General features: G+C 44.4%; 2 long non-coding RNA genes across 2 annotated transcripts; both read left to right on the forward strand.

The window, feature by feature from the left end:
- The first annotated feature begins 1,478 nt into the window (after positions 1 to 1,478).
- On the forward strand, positions 1,479 to 3,418 carry LOC149367945 (uncharacterized). Its single transcript, XR_016288210.1, has 2 exons — positions 1,479 to 1,901; positions 3,339 to 3,418. It is a non-coding gene; the product is annotated as an uncharacterized LOC149367945 (long non-coding RNA).
- Positions 3,419 to 11,598: 8,180 nt separating this feature from the next.
- Positions 11,599 to 13,710, forward strand: LOC149367946 (uncharacterized). Its single transcript, XR_016288209.1, has 2 exons — positions 11,599 to 12,073; positions 13,467 to 13,710. It is a non-coding gene; the product is annotated as an uncharacterized LOC149367946 (long non-coding RNA).
- The last annotated feature ends 2,845 nt before the right edge of the window (positions 13,711 to 16,555 follow it).

The raw sequence follows: 16,555 nt of genomic DNA on the forward strand, positions 1-16,555 counted from the left end.
AGGCAGTCGCTCTCAAAAAGCGAGAGTGCCTTGTAAGCCTTGATGGCAGTTGACTGTTGTGGCCACGGACCGAGGATCTTGGCCTCTTGAAGCTCTGTTAAGAAAGCTATGCGGCCGGGAAGGTCGTTCCAGTCCAGGGCAGTACGAAAAAAAAAAAGATTTTTGGAACGTTGTTGTAAGGGTGCGCTGGAGGCAGACGGTTTTGGGATGGCTGCAACTGGATAAACGTTGGGCTGGTCGGAAGAACGCGTTGTCGGATGGCAATTAAGCTGTAAAAAAAACTCATGATGAATATAGAGCCGAGCTATTTTGCCGCGGGACGCTTGAGTACGAAGTTCATGTTGAGATTTTATTTAGATTACGCTAGTGGGATAATAATGATATGAAAGAATGAATTGTCATGAACTATTTTGAATACATTCCACAAAATTGGGGAAACATTGCCTCTTACTTGTGCAAAAAACGCGAAAAGGTTGTTGTTAAAATGGGATCGAACAAAATAAAAAAATGTCCAGTGAATTTGAGGCTGTAAATAGGCTATCAGTGCGCATAATTTTCAGCTTCCTTTGGAAGCAGTGGCAAATGGCTTGTTGTCATGTGCGTATATAAGATATAATAACCCTCGATGGCTTCAACAGTTAAGGGTTATCTGATGTGAAATACGCAACCCTGGAATGTCAACGAGTAGATGGTGCTACAGGCTTTTAGAGTTTCAGAGAAGGTTTCCGTTGCTTAAATATGTGTGCTCTCAGGGGTCGCGATTATGGACCTGTTCAGCGCGTCGTTTTTTTTTTTGTGAAATCTGCTTGCATAATATGCATGTAGCCATCTGGCTATCGATTAGTTTCAGGATAGAGGTTATAATTCGCAACGACATACTCAAGACGGTACTCAAGACTGTGAAGTTTTGGTGCCTTGAGTATGTCATTGCGATTTATAACCTCTATTCTGAAATTAGTCGATAGCGAAAGATGGCTACATGCATATCATACAAGCAGATTTCATCAAAAAAAAAACGCCGCGCTGAACAGCTTCTTAATTCATCCACACAAAAGCAGATTCATCCACACAAAAGGACTAACGTGTGTTTGTGAAGTTTTCGCACTCTTATTCTGTGTATCATTCGTGGTATTTCAACGTTGGCCAGTTGATTTCTGAAAGTAAATTATTGCGAATTGGGAGTAGGAAGGAGGTCCCTTCCATCGTGAAGCAAATATCACAATTTCTGGGTTCACTCCTAACATCAGGCACGATATTGGTATAAAGGTATTAGTAGTTGTAAGGAGAACGAAAAGACTGGACAGTTTTCATGGACTCAACTAATGTCGTTTGTTAATCATAACTACAATCCGAGACGTCCGGCGTTGCTTTTCTCCGCTTTCTTTTTTACGCACCAATCCGCGATTGTTATCATAGTTCAGTTTGATTTTTCATACCGCTGTAGGAAAAGAGAATGAGCCGTATCAGGAAAACCGGGTTGTTTTGACTCAAAAGCTCAGCTCGCAATCGTATGTCGCCTCGCGTGGCAACGGAGGGGCAATGCTGTGAACGATTTCCTTCACGGGTACACCTGTGGCGAGTATCATTGCACTCGCGATACGGAGCAAGAGTGTGCCGAAGACGGAGCACGAACGTAACGCCCTGGAGCTCATATAAGGAAGCCCCTTGCTCGCAATTCAGCCACCATACGCTCCGTTTGCTGCGAGCAGAGAGCTCACTGTGGTTATCAGGAGGCATGAAGCTTTTCCTTCTCCTCGTCGTGATTCTGGTGGGTCTCCTGAGCGCCGCAGCACAGCTCGAATGGGGGCCTGGCTCTGGACGCGGAGGCGGCGGAGGTCCCAAGCGAAGCCTCGTCCGTTCTGATGGACGAAGCGGTTACAACTGATGATCGCTCAACAGAGGTGAGTACCAGACCTATTGGACACTTCTGCCTCCGATATTTCCGGACGTTTGCGCAAGAATAACTGTGGTATCGGCAAGAATGAACAATGGTGAGCATTGTTCATGACAGCGTTTCTTAGCCTGCGTGCAAGCGTGGTTGCTTTCGGAGAGGTTCCTAGCCCAAGAAGGAGAGAGTTAAAATAGAACTCGTCAGTGTTTATGTTTGCTCGTTTTAGCACTGCACAGGCGCGTTCATGGTGTTGATACAGTGCTTGTGGACATTTCATTCAAGGTTGAACGGCTATTAATAGTACTGCAAAAATAAAAGGAGCCGGGACAGCAGCTGACGTAGAATTGACGAGTGAAACGAAGCCTCGTCCGTTCTGGTGGTTACGCGATCCCCGGATGAAGCGGTTACAACTGATGGTCGCTCAACAGAGGCGAGTTCTGGGTGTAGCTCGAGCAATTTGTGGCAGAAGGCCCTTATTGCTTACGGCAGCAGGCGACAACCTAATCAGCACCCGCCTCTGTCGCCGTGACCACTGCTGGACCACATGTCCGCACAAATTCCACGAGCAGTGGGCCCGTGAGAGCTTTCAATAAAAGACGTGTGTCAATCAATCGGTTTAGAACACGCGTTAAGTAGTGAGGATAACTACCAGGGCGGTAATGATGAATTATGTACTATCAGTGTGTTCTTAGCGTAGACAGAGCTTCAGAACACTGTGTTCTGCATATTGGGCGATCCTGAGTTTACTAAAAGTGTAGTTGGAACTGTCGCTAGCGTCGCCACTTGTGCTGATATTTCTGCGCTTGGTCCCGCGTGGTTCGCATGCGTCCTATGAATGGTGCTCAAGCCGCAAATGTGTTGAAGAAAAAAATAGCAAAAAAAAACACCAGACGGTCAGTAACGTGCGTTCTGAATCACGCGTCAAATCCGTGAACGTGGAAATGCAATGTGGAGCCAACATTTGTTAGAAAAGGTAAAAATGCGAGCACCAATTCTCACGATCATACAGCTTCTACAAACGTGGGTGTCGAGGTGTGCTGACGCCTGCATTACCAATGCCAGTTTTGTTTTGCTTGCTGCTATTGCCAAATATCTCACGCGAGGGCATCGTTATATCTTCTACTTATGATAAACATTTATTCAACCCTAGAAAACACCCGCACGTGTGGCAAATGGCTGAACCTCATCCGTAATGCCACTGTGTAACATAGTACCTCTCCCGCTTATTTCAGTGAACAATAGGGCTCCTTTGAAGGCGTAGTTGAGGTCTTTTCACTATGCTGCAACGCATTCCTGTGACCGCTAGATATATTTCTTATATTTTCGTATGAAATAGGTTTTTGCTGCTGCAGGTGAGGACTACGCGCGAGAATTGTCTGTCTTATTCTGCAGTGTTGATCTTCATTGTTGCTATCGGCCTTTTTTAACATCACCTTTTGTACTCCAGGTCGGATTGCTGCAAGCTGCAAAAGGATTCAGCTGGTTGGATTTGTGCCAAAACTGGTGAATAAATACTTTTTACACTGACGTCCAACGTTGCATGGTTTTGGAAGCATTTCACATCGACTTGGCGGCGAGAAAACCTGAGCGGCTGAATTCCATACACCGCAACGCGTGCTTTTTGGGGACGGATATAAGTAGCGTAAAAGAGTTTACTGTTGGGCTAGCTGGTGCTCTGAAATCACATTCATCTTATTTAGCGCAACTTTAGCGCAACAACTCAAATTAGCACAACAACTGAAAAGTGTCGCGAAGACACAAAGCTTCACAGAGGAGATACGTGCTCTCAGTATCAAATAGTGAAACGTATCTAGATACACCCCACCAAGGGCGCCTGTAAAACTTTTTCCGGGGGGGGGGGGGGCGGGGGGGGGGGGGGGGCATTTGATGGCCGAGGATGGGGGAGGCGGTAGGTTAGCACCCCACTATTTGTTGTCCAAACTGCGCACATGAAACAAAAATAAGAAGTAAATTAGTGTTAGGCTTGGTGAACATACATTGTATTTTATTAAAGAAGGAAGAATTCAACGCGATAAGCAAACTGCGAAAAGCTACTATCAGTTCGAGAAGGGGAATGGTCAGTCTTGCTGCGTGCGGGTTCTCGACTCACAGTAACTCATGACCAGCACACAGCACAATATCTTCGCCAGTATGTAGCTGCAGTCCGTTAGTCTTACATGAAAAGCTGCTTCAGATGTCTCGGGTTTTTCTGGGCAAATTGCGCGATGACACGGGTGATAAAGCTATCCTTGTGCTTCATTACACGCTCTCGATGCACACTCATCACTCAAAGGCCGTCCAGCCCGTCATTTGTCATTGCTGAGCGTAGCCAGGTTTTCACTCTCCCCGTTGTACTGAAGAAACGCTCGACAGTGCAAGTGGTAACTGGCAAGGCCAGAGCCACATCAATGGCTTTTGTGGCTTGTGGGTTCGTTGGGGTTTAACGTACTAAAGCGACCTAGGCTACGAGGGACGCCGTAGTGAAGGGCTCCGGAAATTTCGACCACCTGGGATCCTTTAACGTGCACTCACATCGCACAGTACACGGGCCTCTAGAATTTTGCCTCTATCGAAATTCGACCGCTGCAGTCGGGATCGATCCGGCGTCTTTCGGGTCAGCACCCGAGCACCATAACAACGGAGCCACCGCGGCGGCTATTGCAACAGCAGTGAAGAATGCCTTCGCCTGAAGCACAAGTTCAGAGTGCGTTATTTCTGACGAGGCCCCAGTTTTGCTTCTGCACATCTCGTATCACGAGACACCCTTTTCCTTAAAGTTTTCAATACAGCAAAAACCCTGGAGTTGTTCAGCGAGGGCAACAAACTCAATACGGCTCAAATACTTCATTTTTGCTGGATGTGGCTGGAGAAGTGTGAAGCTCTTCGCATTGCTTTCAGAAAAGCGGCGAGAAAAAGAGGCCGTGAGAGAGTCCAAGTAGGGCACAAATATTGCCACGCGATAGTTTGCCTCCGGCGACTGAATCCCGTAATTGACTCGGTGCGCTTGACGAGAGGCTCGTCTTCGTACAGATATCAACACTCTTAGGCGAGTGGCTGCTTCACTTGTTGTCTTCATGATGTCAGAGAACTGCTATTCAGCGTTAGTCTGGTGGCCGCGAAAAATATTCTGGAACTCAGTGATTGCGTCGTGTACAGAATGCAACTCCATGGAGGCACTTCGTAGAACGTTCGTAATTAGTTCCAGTCGTGCGCTGTACTTCGCTACAATCGCTTCAGTCGCTTCGGTTCGGTCTGTTCTATGTAAATATTTTAGAATGTCGGAACGTGTTACAGCTGTGGCTCTTAGATTGTATCTGAATATCTCCGGTATCTTCTTGTGAGTAAAGCTGATGAATGTGGTTATGTTGGTAGTGAACCTCATGCCCCATTTTTCGCGCCAATTAGCATTGCTGATGAATGTGGGTATTTTGGTACTGAACCTCATGCCCCTTTTTTTCGCGCCAATGAGCATTGCTGTTTAGTGAGAAGTCTAGACCGATTTGATTGTGCAGGGAGCGAACAGTACTGTAGACAACACAATCATCTGCAAAAAATCGCACTGCTACGTGATGCACACCACATTATGGGTTACCGCTAAGATAGACTAGGAAGAGCTATAGGTATAACACGGACCCATGTGGTACACCAGAAAACACCTCAAGGCTGTCAGACTCAGCATCGTTTACAAATATGTATTGTGGTGGGAGGGAAAGTTAAGCTGATATCCACGCAACGGTATTAGAGTCAACGACAGTAAGTTTTTCATTTAGTTCACAGTGACGGACGCGTTCGAAAGCTTTGGAAAAATCTAAGTATATAGCGTCTTCTTGATCTCCGGAATTAATTTTCTCCGCAAAGAGATGGACTGCTTCCAAAAGCGTCGTGACCGTAGAAAGACCTTTCCTAAAGCGATGCTAAATGGGGTAGGTTAGGTAACATCCCTTCGGCAAACCCGCATTGGGAGATTGCGAAAGGAGTGACGCCTCATCGGCACTCGTCGCCTCTTTTTGCCTCTCTTTACCATTTTCGTTTTGTTTGTTAATTTAACTACTGAAATAGCATAATTAACTTAGGCTTTAAAAAGAAACACCAAGTCCCCATGGTCGCATGCGCAGAAGGAGTGGTATACAGGTTGCCGCTTACATGTGGCAAAGCATATGTAGGCCAAACGGGGCGATGTTTGAACGAGCGGCTCCGTGAACATCGGAAGAACATGGAACGGAAAGGCGATGGGAATTTGGTGGTTCATTGTCAAGAGTGTAAATGTGTACCTTCCTATAACGAGACGAAGATAGTAAGCAGGAACCGTGACCAAACGGCGCGTGAAATAATTGAAGCCATGAGCACAGCGGACAGTGGGGATGCATGCGTGAGTAGCACGTCCCTTTCACTACTATCAAAGGAAAGGGCATTTTTGTAAAAGGGAAGGTAGGACTGGGCATGTGACGAGACAGTTTGTCGATTTTTTATCATTCGGGTGTTACCATCTTCCATTTTTATCAGCTGCTGGTGTGCATAAAGAGCAGTGTTTCCCGAATAAAAATTCAGTTGTAAGTCCAGCGCTATGTGTGTGTGTCTCTATCTTTCAGTCCGTGTCTTTTAAGCGTAGGTATATTTCAATATGGCAAACCAACTCGCCCAACAAACCACTCTGTTTAATAAAAGATCGGTATATTTAACCACAATCAACTATTTTAGTCTTTAAAATTTGACGCCGTCGTTGCTGTCCCGTCCACTTACAATATCTCTGTCCAGCCTATTCAACCGTCCAATGGTTTTTGCTGATAGGTAATTAATTAATCAAAGTCAATGAAACTTTTGTTCCATTACTTATCACCCATAAAACACGTTTTAATCAAATTCGAACTTTATTTTCACTCCATTGCCTATTTTTGTCCTATTTTGCCGTCCACGCCTGTTTTCCTGTCCGCTTACTATATTGACGTCCACGCTATTTCGATGTTTTTTCGACATTTTCGGCGCTAATTTATTAACTCATCTTCATATGGACATAAGGTTTTGTGCGCAGGGTCCTCACATCATCCTCTCTCTATTACAAGGACTCGTTTGATGCTGCGAGCCGCCGCGGTGGCTCAGTGGTTATGGTGCTCGGCTGCTGACCCGAAAGACGCGGGTTCGATCCTGGCCGCTGCGGTTGAATTTCTTTGGAGGAGAAATTCTAGAGGCCCGCGTACTGTGCGATGTCAGTGCACGTTAAAGAACCCCAGGTGGTCGAAATTTCCGTAGCCCTCCACTACGGCGTCTCTCATAGCCTTAGTGGCTTTGGGACGTTAAACCCCATAAACCAAACCAAACCAAACCATCGTTTGATGCTGCTTCTACTGAGAACGTCACAACTGCGGCGGACACGTTTTGCGGACGCGTTTTTCCGACACGTTTTGGTGACGCGACCCCGCCGACATAGCCTAGAAATGCGTTCGCATGAATAACAAAAGATTTATTTGTTAATAATATGCTACATTAATTTAAAGGAACTGCTAGTCAGGGAGATCGGCCGATATGAGTCTATGTGCAACTTGTTGCCAAGTTTGTGTATCGGGATCTCCTTTGCGAGGAGCCAACCTGAAGGCATTGCCACTGCTTGCAGCGACGCCGTAACAATCCTGCGTAAGAAGGGAGCTAATTGCGTGGCATATCATTTTAGGAACGGATTGTAAATGTTATCGGGAGCAGACGCCTTTATTCGTGTGAACGTTTAAAAGGAGATTCAGTATAGCAAGTTCAGTTGTAAAGACAGCGGGCATCGCTGAATTAGATTCAACCAAAAAAGTCAATTGGGAGAGAAGAACATGTGAACACACACTGGAAATTAGTGCTGAAAGAGAGCGATAGCGTGTATATCATATGTGACAGAACCGGCTATCTCAGTTTGCGATATTGGGTTTTCTGTTTTTAAGAGAAAAAATTTTTGCCGCTGGCTGTGCATGAACTTTGTTAAAGTATTTGAGAAAAATTTTATCCCTCGCTTTTCGCAATTCCAATTTAAACGTAGTAGACAGGTCGGTGGTGGCCAACAGATTCTGTTTTCTCCTGCACATCCTTTGCAGTTTCCTTTTCAAGTGGATGACATTGAGCGTGATCCAGGGTGCATCCCTGTTTGTTCTGCGCATAGTGGGAATTAAATTCTGAGCACAATGTTTTATTGCACCTTTAAATTTTGCCAATGAACCATAACGTCATATGAGAGTAACAGTGAGAAATCTTCAATAGCAGTTTCTAAATAGTCTATGATGCTCACATCGTCTGCTTTACAGTAACCTCTAAATTCACTATAAAGATGGTTTACAGAAGATGAGTGAGGTCATTTTATGATCTCGAGATGCCATCTTCTATGCCTCTTTCTGGTTTCAGAGTGTTCGATAGAAATGTGAGGTCTAGTACTGACGCGGCGTCCACTTTCTGCCTTTGTGGACGATTAACGAGCTGAGATAATGATAACCGGAACATTAGATTTATCAACAGGTCACAGCTTTCCTTTTCTCTTGTCCCAAGCGTTGGGCTACTCCAGTCTATTCGGGCAAGATTGAAATTGCCAATTTAATGTAATATTAGTTCCGCCATTTACCTTGGTGTGAAGGAAATTATGCAATTGCATGGTGTAATCGACGGGGGAGTTAGGACACTTGTACACACCACCTGTCAGCACCGACGTGCCGCACATATTAAGGGTGCCCCAGACACTTTCATGGGCAGCTATGCCTGCATTCGTAGGCGACTATGGTCACATGACCGAAGTTTGCGGTGGATAGGTGCATATTGTAAGAAAAGAACTGTAGCGCAACCAAGACGTACACAAGAGAGGACCATACATGACTAGCGCTAAAACGTCTGTGTACGTCTTGGTTGGGCTACAGTTCTTTTCTTACAACATGCACCATCTAGCCCAACAAAAAGTTCTTCTAGGTGCATATGTTTTATTGGTGTACCGTCTTTGAATTATTAGAGTTTCTGGAGCCACCGCAGCTAGATATATTAATAGTAGAATTAGAGAATTATTTTGTTTATATACTGCATAACCAAACCGCCTAATAATTACAGAAGAGTGGTAAAAAATTACGATAACAACAATGCAAACAGGCACAAACATCGATGACACGGTGACTATAATATGAAGCGTTCTCAAGTTTAAGAAAACATGTTATACAAGGCATAACAACAGCATATTGCAAGAATAACTATATTAATTACAAATCACTGATCAGCTAAGCGAAACGGTGTCCGTCACCTGCGGGTACATTCGCTGGTAAAACGTTCCATTCAGATATAGTTTTTGAAAAGAAAGAGAATTTGATGTAATCTGTGGGGCATTTAATTTCTACAATTTTCTTGCTGTAACACCCCCCCCCCCCCCCTGTACTTAAGATTTTCTATACGTGTTTAGTTAATTTAAATCACATTGATTCGTTTTAGCTGGTTTTCTTTCCCCTTCTGCAAAGAAGTTTGATTCGAATGCTTGCCTTCATTTGCATAACACTATAGCCCCCCCCCCCCCCCCCCCCGGGAATATTGTTTTAATACAAACCTCACCGCGCGGTTCCGGGTACCATCAGTTTTACAGATGAGGCATCATTGATGGAATTCGTACAAGCTGGACGCGTATTCGAAGTGGAGTCTTACCTCTGACCGGTAGGCCGCTATTTTCAGTATTCCCGTAGTGCCAGGAAAGATCCGTTTGACGAGGCTAAGCAGACTGGCAGCTTTTTTAAAGGTGTTATTAATATGCATGTTAAAAGAAATGTCCTAAAAAAAATCAAGCCTAGATATTTGATCTCCAGGATTTTTCGCAGTACTTTGTTACTAGCTATGCGCACCGTGTTCAATATGCGCACCCCTTTAGTGAATGTGACGGGGAAACTTTTTGTGCATTTAAGCCCAGATTGCATTAATTGCACGCAAGGTGGCAGAGCCAAGAATTTGGAGCAAAAGCATTTTACTACCTGCACGGCAACGTGTAATGTGACAGTGAAAGAAATACCGGGCGCGATGTAATTGATGAGAATTACGAATAATGGCCCAATACCGAGCATTGTGGCACACCTGAAGTTACTCCAAAAATCCAGATTGTTCCCCCCCCCTCCGTCTTTCCTCCCCTAGTACGAGTACGACACATTGTTTTCTATTAATAAGGCAATCTTCACTCTATACCAAATCATTTTATCAATGCTGAGAACAGACAGTTTCTGTTTTGATAAATCATGCGAAGCAGAATCGAGCGCTTTTGTTAAGCCAATAAATATTGCAGCAGCTCGTGATATATTGTCAGCCGTACTGGCAAGGTCATGAAAAGGCTCTATGAGTTTGGCTATACATGAAACACCTGCGCTGGGCTGGTTCTATGAGAAAAATGCTTCTAGGCGCTTCAACAGGCTGCTGTATGCCTGTTCAAGTACCTTGCAAGATACACACCACAGGGAAATCGGCCTGTAATTAGCTACCATATACTTCAAGCTATTTTTGTCAATAGGAACAACCAGAGCCATGTTACATTCGTCGGGCCACGATTCCAGTTTCAAGTGACTTGCAATTTATTAGGTATAAATTTTGAGACACAGTATCAGAGCAGCCTTTTAATACTTTCAGGAATTTCTTATCAGGACTAGCTTGTTTGTAACCATCTAACGAACGTAAGCAGGTTGTGATAATCTCAGTTATGATCATTATAGGGGGCACTGCACTTCGCATGTTGTCATTCAAGTAGGAAATGTACTATCAGCAACGAATGAAATGCGAACAAGAAAACTGAGGTGGCAGCACAAAAGCACCAATGTATTAGCTCCTCTATTGGAAATACAAGCGCGGTTGAATAGCACCTCTAAAGAAGAGTCTTCGTGCCTTCGAAATTAAAAAAGCAGGAGCTAGTATTCAGCTTCCCCTGGCTAAGAGCTGCTTATTGTGCATTCCGTGGTTCAGTTGTCTTGTTCGCGTTTCATTTCTTGCTGATAGTACAATAGCGTTTTGTTTTTAAGAAACCTGATTTAAAGTAGTGCTGGAGCAGTGGCTTTTTTTATTATTATCTATTAATTCTGATCTTTTGTAATAAATTTGTGTACCATTTTTTTTCTTTACGCGTTGTTTTTAGGCAGCTTCAGAATGATTTGGATTGTTTGTTATAGCCTCTGCTAGTCCAGAATCACCATGCATACCTGGCATAGTGCATAAGGGAAATCCTGATGTGCCATCTCTCTTACCCTGACTAATAATTTCGGCAAATATAGTGGTATTTGCCGCAAGATGATCTCCATGCCAGAGTGTACAGCTTGGGGAGGTAAAGACTAGGGCACGTGCTGGCGGGTTGCGGCTTCTGCTTTTACTTCGGCGGCCCTAAATAGGGTGAGCTGTGTTTGTAATTTGTTGTGCTCATTTTCCTTTCAAGGTTAATATTCTCCTCAAAGAATTCGTTATTGAGCAAATTTGCTTATATGAGAGATTAAGCTCATCTTTCCTTTTGAAACAATTTTTTGCTGCAAATTATTGTTCGGAGTGCGACGCAAAAGGCGCCATTTCGCATCAAAGGAGAACGAATGTAAAAGGCAGCATGCATATTTACAGAAGAGAATAATGACGTTTTGGCCTCAACAACGCAATCCGAGTCGTCCAGCTTTCCTTTGCACTTGTTTCCCTTTCATAGACAACGCCTTAAAGCCACAGGGATTTATGTAATTTTATTTCACTGAGCGAAGTGAGAGTGCATTGGGCACGTACCACCCGGAAAACGTGGCTGTTTTGCCTGAAATAGCACGCTCGCAGGATGTAGAGTATGGCTCCATGTGTTGCAACACAAGGGCAATGACGCGCCAGTTTTCCTTCATGGGCGCTCTTAACTCAGCAAGACGGCGTGTGCGCTTCGAAACAAGCGTGCACCGGATATGGGCCCCCAGGCGCCCATATAAGGACGACCGCTGCTCACCAGTGAGCCGTAACCGTTCAGTGCTGGGGAAACAGGAAACATCCGCTGTTCACCGCCGCTATGAAGCTCTGCTTGCTCCTCGTGGTGATCTTAGTGGGACTCCTCAGCATTGCTGCTCGGTTCGTAGGAGGACCAGACCATGGAAGCGGAAGCGGAGCGGGATCCATTGTTCGTTCTGAAGGCTACGCAATAGCCGATGGAAACCGCTATAACCGATGGATATAGCCGGGAACACTTTTGACTCCGAAGCAATGGTGAGCAGTGCATTATGTGCACGGTAGTGTGTCTGTGCTTGAAAGGTAACGGTGTATTTCTTCGAGGCGTTTTGCTGTTTTTGCTTCGAATGGCTTCCCAGCTGGTAAACGGACAATAGAAAAGTAAATGCCTGAGTTCTTTTGTTGCATGTTTTCGTGGTCTACCGTACTGTTTAGGGAGTGTATTTAGGACTTGAAAGAAACTTTCTTTAGATATCCTTTAAGGCGACTTGGTTTGAATCAGCGTACGTAATAGCAGCGCAGGAAATAGACATCTAGAACACTTGAGACAAGGAGGGATGCTACACTGCTTATTGCATGGAATAACCATTGCGTTGCATACGCACAAAAAGAAATTCAAACGCACAATAGAGATTACATTTGTTAGATCAGTGGTTCTCTACGATACGCACAGTTAAAACATTTTATCACTTGGATGAGGAAATTCTGAATTTCCAATTGCGCTGTGATGTTTCGGTGACGCAGCAGTGCTCCTAAGCTGACTTAAACTTTCCAGCAGTACACAAGTTCTTTGGTTTCTACTTTCGCCAAAAGTATCCGCATTATAGAAACCTAGCTTAGCAGTGCGGAAGCTGCAATCAAGATGTAACTGCGAGCCGTTATTATTCCTTAGATCGGCACGACATCCCGTATCCGGTAATTCAAGTCCCAGCTTGTTTGGCTAACACAAGATTAGATGCACGAGAGAGTCTACTAGGTCCTTTCTGAAATGCGAAACGGGAGTGGTCCACGAGATGCCATTCTCGTGCGGCGAATCCTATATGGTTAAACAGGGCGTTGAATCGGCAACCGGATAAGGAGACATGTAAAAGAACAGCGGAATAATATCGCTCAGCAGTTCTGTACCTACTGGAAGGCCTGCAGCGGTGAAGCACGCATCTTAAATGCTTCTTCGGGGTGTGAGGGGGAACTTGAAATTGCAGCACTGTGCGTCTGACATCAGTAGGAAAATGTAAACTAAACGTAGGCATATATATTCAGGCCAGAACAAGTCCATTTTTCACTGTGACACGGGAGGTGCAATGACGCACGCATCAAGCTCAGGATGCACTGTTTGCAATGTTGCGGTACTTTTAATGAGCTCGCCATGTCTGTTCAAATGCTGCACTGGAGTGAACTGAAAGTCATGCGTTGTGCCCGTGACAATGTATTCGTCACGGAGATGATCAGAAAATAGGTGTGCGCAAAGTCTTGGGTAACATCTGTTAGTGTTCCGGCGTGTCAATAAAGTTTCAGTTCAGTTCTTCTTTGTTAATGCATATTCATTGGCTTTTATTTATTAAACGGGAAAACAGGTGTGATAAGTATGTCTGCTTTTCATGTGTTGTTCTGTATTACAACGGGGATATTTCCAGATTCTTTTATTCTGCAGGAGAGCTCCCTGGAAACCAAGCTACGGACTTCATCTGGCGCTAACTCTCAGTGGAATTCGTCATTGGCGCTGATATGAAACCGCATGCAAATAAATTGCCCTAGGAAGAAGTTTACTTTATATCATAACGGTGCTGAGCTGCTCGCTACCAATCGCTTCTAGACTAACCATGGTTAGTGCCAAAAACGTGTGTATTTTTTTGGTTCTGGCAATAAAGCATACAATGGTGCGAACCGTTTCTGGATTTCAGTCCCGCTCTCTTTTATTTTGTTAAAAAGCCTCCACATAACGGTTCAGGCGAACCGTAGTAACCTGATTCAAAACGTGCGCCTGGTTCTAAAGTGCGCCCGATTTCAACGTTCACGCAAGTGAAAAAAGCATAGTTTCTGAAGGAGTTTGCGCGACATCCATGGCTGCTTCCACGCTACTCATCGTCGGTGGGCCTCTTCACGGTCCTTCGCTGTCTTCGCGGCACAAGCACCTCAAATTAAGAGGCGCGCAACAATGCAATTGCAAGTGTAGCAAATCGACGTCAATAGCGATGACACAGCGCAACGTCCTCGCCTTGTGCACTCGCGTGCGGACCAGCTGCTTAGACTGGCAACATCAGTAACACTTTTAATCTACAATATTCTTTTTGCTCCTCACATGAATTATTGGCATTTCGTCTTTGGCACAACGAAATATTTAAACCTGAATGAATTGTTCCTAATGCAGAAAAAGATAGTGCGTGCAATAGAAAATCTCCCTTTCACTGAATAGAGCTGTCACTTAGTTCCAAATACAACATACCAAAAGTGCAGCATGCCTACACTCGCACTCTTCTACGTAAATACAGCCAGCAAATCAAGAAAAATAGAGCTGTCACTTAGTTCCAAATACAACATACCAAAAGTGCAGCATGGCTACACTCGCACAATTCTACGTAAATACAGCCTGCAAATCAAGAAAAACTATTCTACTGTAAATAATCTATCCAGTCTAGTACGAAGCATGCCGTTTACGAGACATGAAGATCATATTTTTGGAATGTACCTCACTGCCAAACCAACTAAGGTTTACAGATGTTAAAAAGTACATTGCCGTAAATAGTTAACACCCTTCATAACGACTGCATAGACGCACATAATCTTGCACCCTCTCAATAAGCTGTTTTCCGCCAGTTACTTACAATAGTGCTAAATAAGAGGGAAAGTACCGGCAATAACCTTGGATATGGTGCAATGTGCAATGCGTGATAAGTGCTTTGTTATCTTCCGTGCACACTCATAATTGTCAACTTATGTATTCTAATTGTAATTTATATATTTGCGTTTTCATGCGTATGCTTTATATTATTTTCATTGGTGTTTCACGAAGTAGGCACAGGTAGTCTCTGTGTTTCGATTGTATTCACTGTTTTATTTGTAATCGTGTGATTGTGCTTCGCTTGTCTAAACTGTCACTATGTTTAGGGGGTTCACGAGTGATAAGGCATTTGCTTGCGGCTTTTACCTCAACCTTCTCATTTCTCGAAAATGGAAACAAGAAAGAAAGACGGAAAGGTAGAAAGGAAGAAGGAAAGAAAGGAAGAAGGAAAGAAAGGAAGAAGGAAAGAAAGGAAGAGGCAAAGAAAGAAAGCAAGAGATAAATATAGAACGAAGAAAAGAAAGAAAGAAAGAAAGAAAGAAGGAAAGAAGGAAAGAAAGAGAGAAGGAAAGAAAAAAGCGGCAAACTGAACTACAAGCGGTTGTGCTGTTTGATATCCTGGCGCGACGCATGCTCCGGTGGTTAGAAGTCACGAACTCTAGATTCTTTCGCGCTAGTTACGACTCGTCTGCAAAAACGACCGCCGCCGCAAGCAAACCGGGGGATAACCCAGCGTTAAAATTTTCATTAGAGGAACCGATTTGTATAAGAATTGACGACCTTTATTTTCTTACAGATTGTGTAAAATAAGGTAAAGTGTAAGTGTAAAAAATAAGGTAGGGATAGTGAAAATAAGGTATATTGATGATCCAGAACAGTACGAAGGCTTCTGCCGTATCTTTCCAATTAACCGTGTCCTGTGCCAGCTAGGGCCACCGTGTTCCCACAAACATCCTAATCTCATCAGTCCACCTTACTTTCTGCCGCCGCCTGCTATGCTTGCCTTCTTTTGGAATCAATTCCATCACCAATGGCCCAACATTTATCTTAAATTCACATTACATGCCCTGCCAATTCACATTTCTTGATTTCAGCTAGGATATTATTAACTCGCATTTATTCCCTGACCCATTCGGCTCTTTAACCATTGCATCTATCATTTTCCTTTTCATAGTTTCGCAGTTTTTAGTCAAGTTCTACCTATGTGAACCATCACAACTGACAGCTGACTGTTTTTGCAGAAAGATGAAATCGGTATAGGCATGACTGTCTCTCACCTTCAGCACGTAACCCGCTACTTGCTCTTTTCGCAAGGGTTGGATAGCTCACCTTTCTAATACGAACGAAGCGAAAGTTTCTCATTATGCTGATGATTTCTGTGTTTTATCGCGTTTACAACACATAGCCATATGTGATTACAGCGAACATTTCTTGCGTTTGCCGCTGTGATCACGGAACACGTTCTAGGAAAGAAGTTAAGTTTTTGTGGATATGGAAATATTTCAACCCGAATCGCATGTTTGCTGGCAGTGCGCTCTGCGGTCCCGCAAGAGACTCTTGCAGTTCACTTCTGCACAAACGTACTGATTATGCAGAGAGGAACCATCAAATCCGGTCTCGGAGCCTCCCCAAGCAGGTCGTATGCCCACCTCCTTGATGGTAGCGTCTGCTGTCAAGGGGAAGGTTAGAGAATGTCCGCTATATAAAATAAGAGTGGGTGTAGCCCTTGAAACGCCTAGGCCACATATTGCAGGAATGCACACGCTGACCCGCAATTTGATGGCATGAACTGACATCGTTCCATCTAAACAACCGGGTGATGGAGACGTTCGCGCCACCAGTGAGCACACCCTGACTGGTCCTGAAGTGGCAGGCGGGCGCCCATCTCATTGGAATGTGGCACCCTAAGGGAATTTTTGTGTGGACGGACAGGTACAGTGCGCTGACTGTGAGCACGCTAT

Source organism: Amblyomma mixtum, chromosome 1 (assembly GCF_055824585.1).
Source record: "Amblyomma mixtum isolate Tamu chromosome 1, ASM5582458v1, whole genome shotgun sequence".
Lineage (NCBI taxonomy): Eukaryota > Metazoa > Arthropoda > Arachnida > Ixodida > Ixodidae > Amblyomma > Amblyomma mixtum.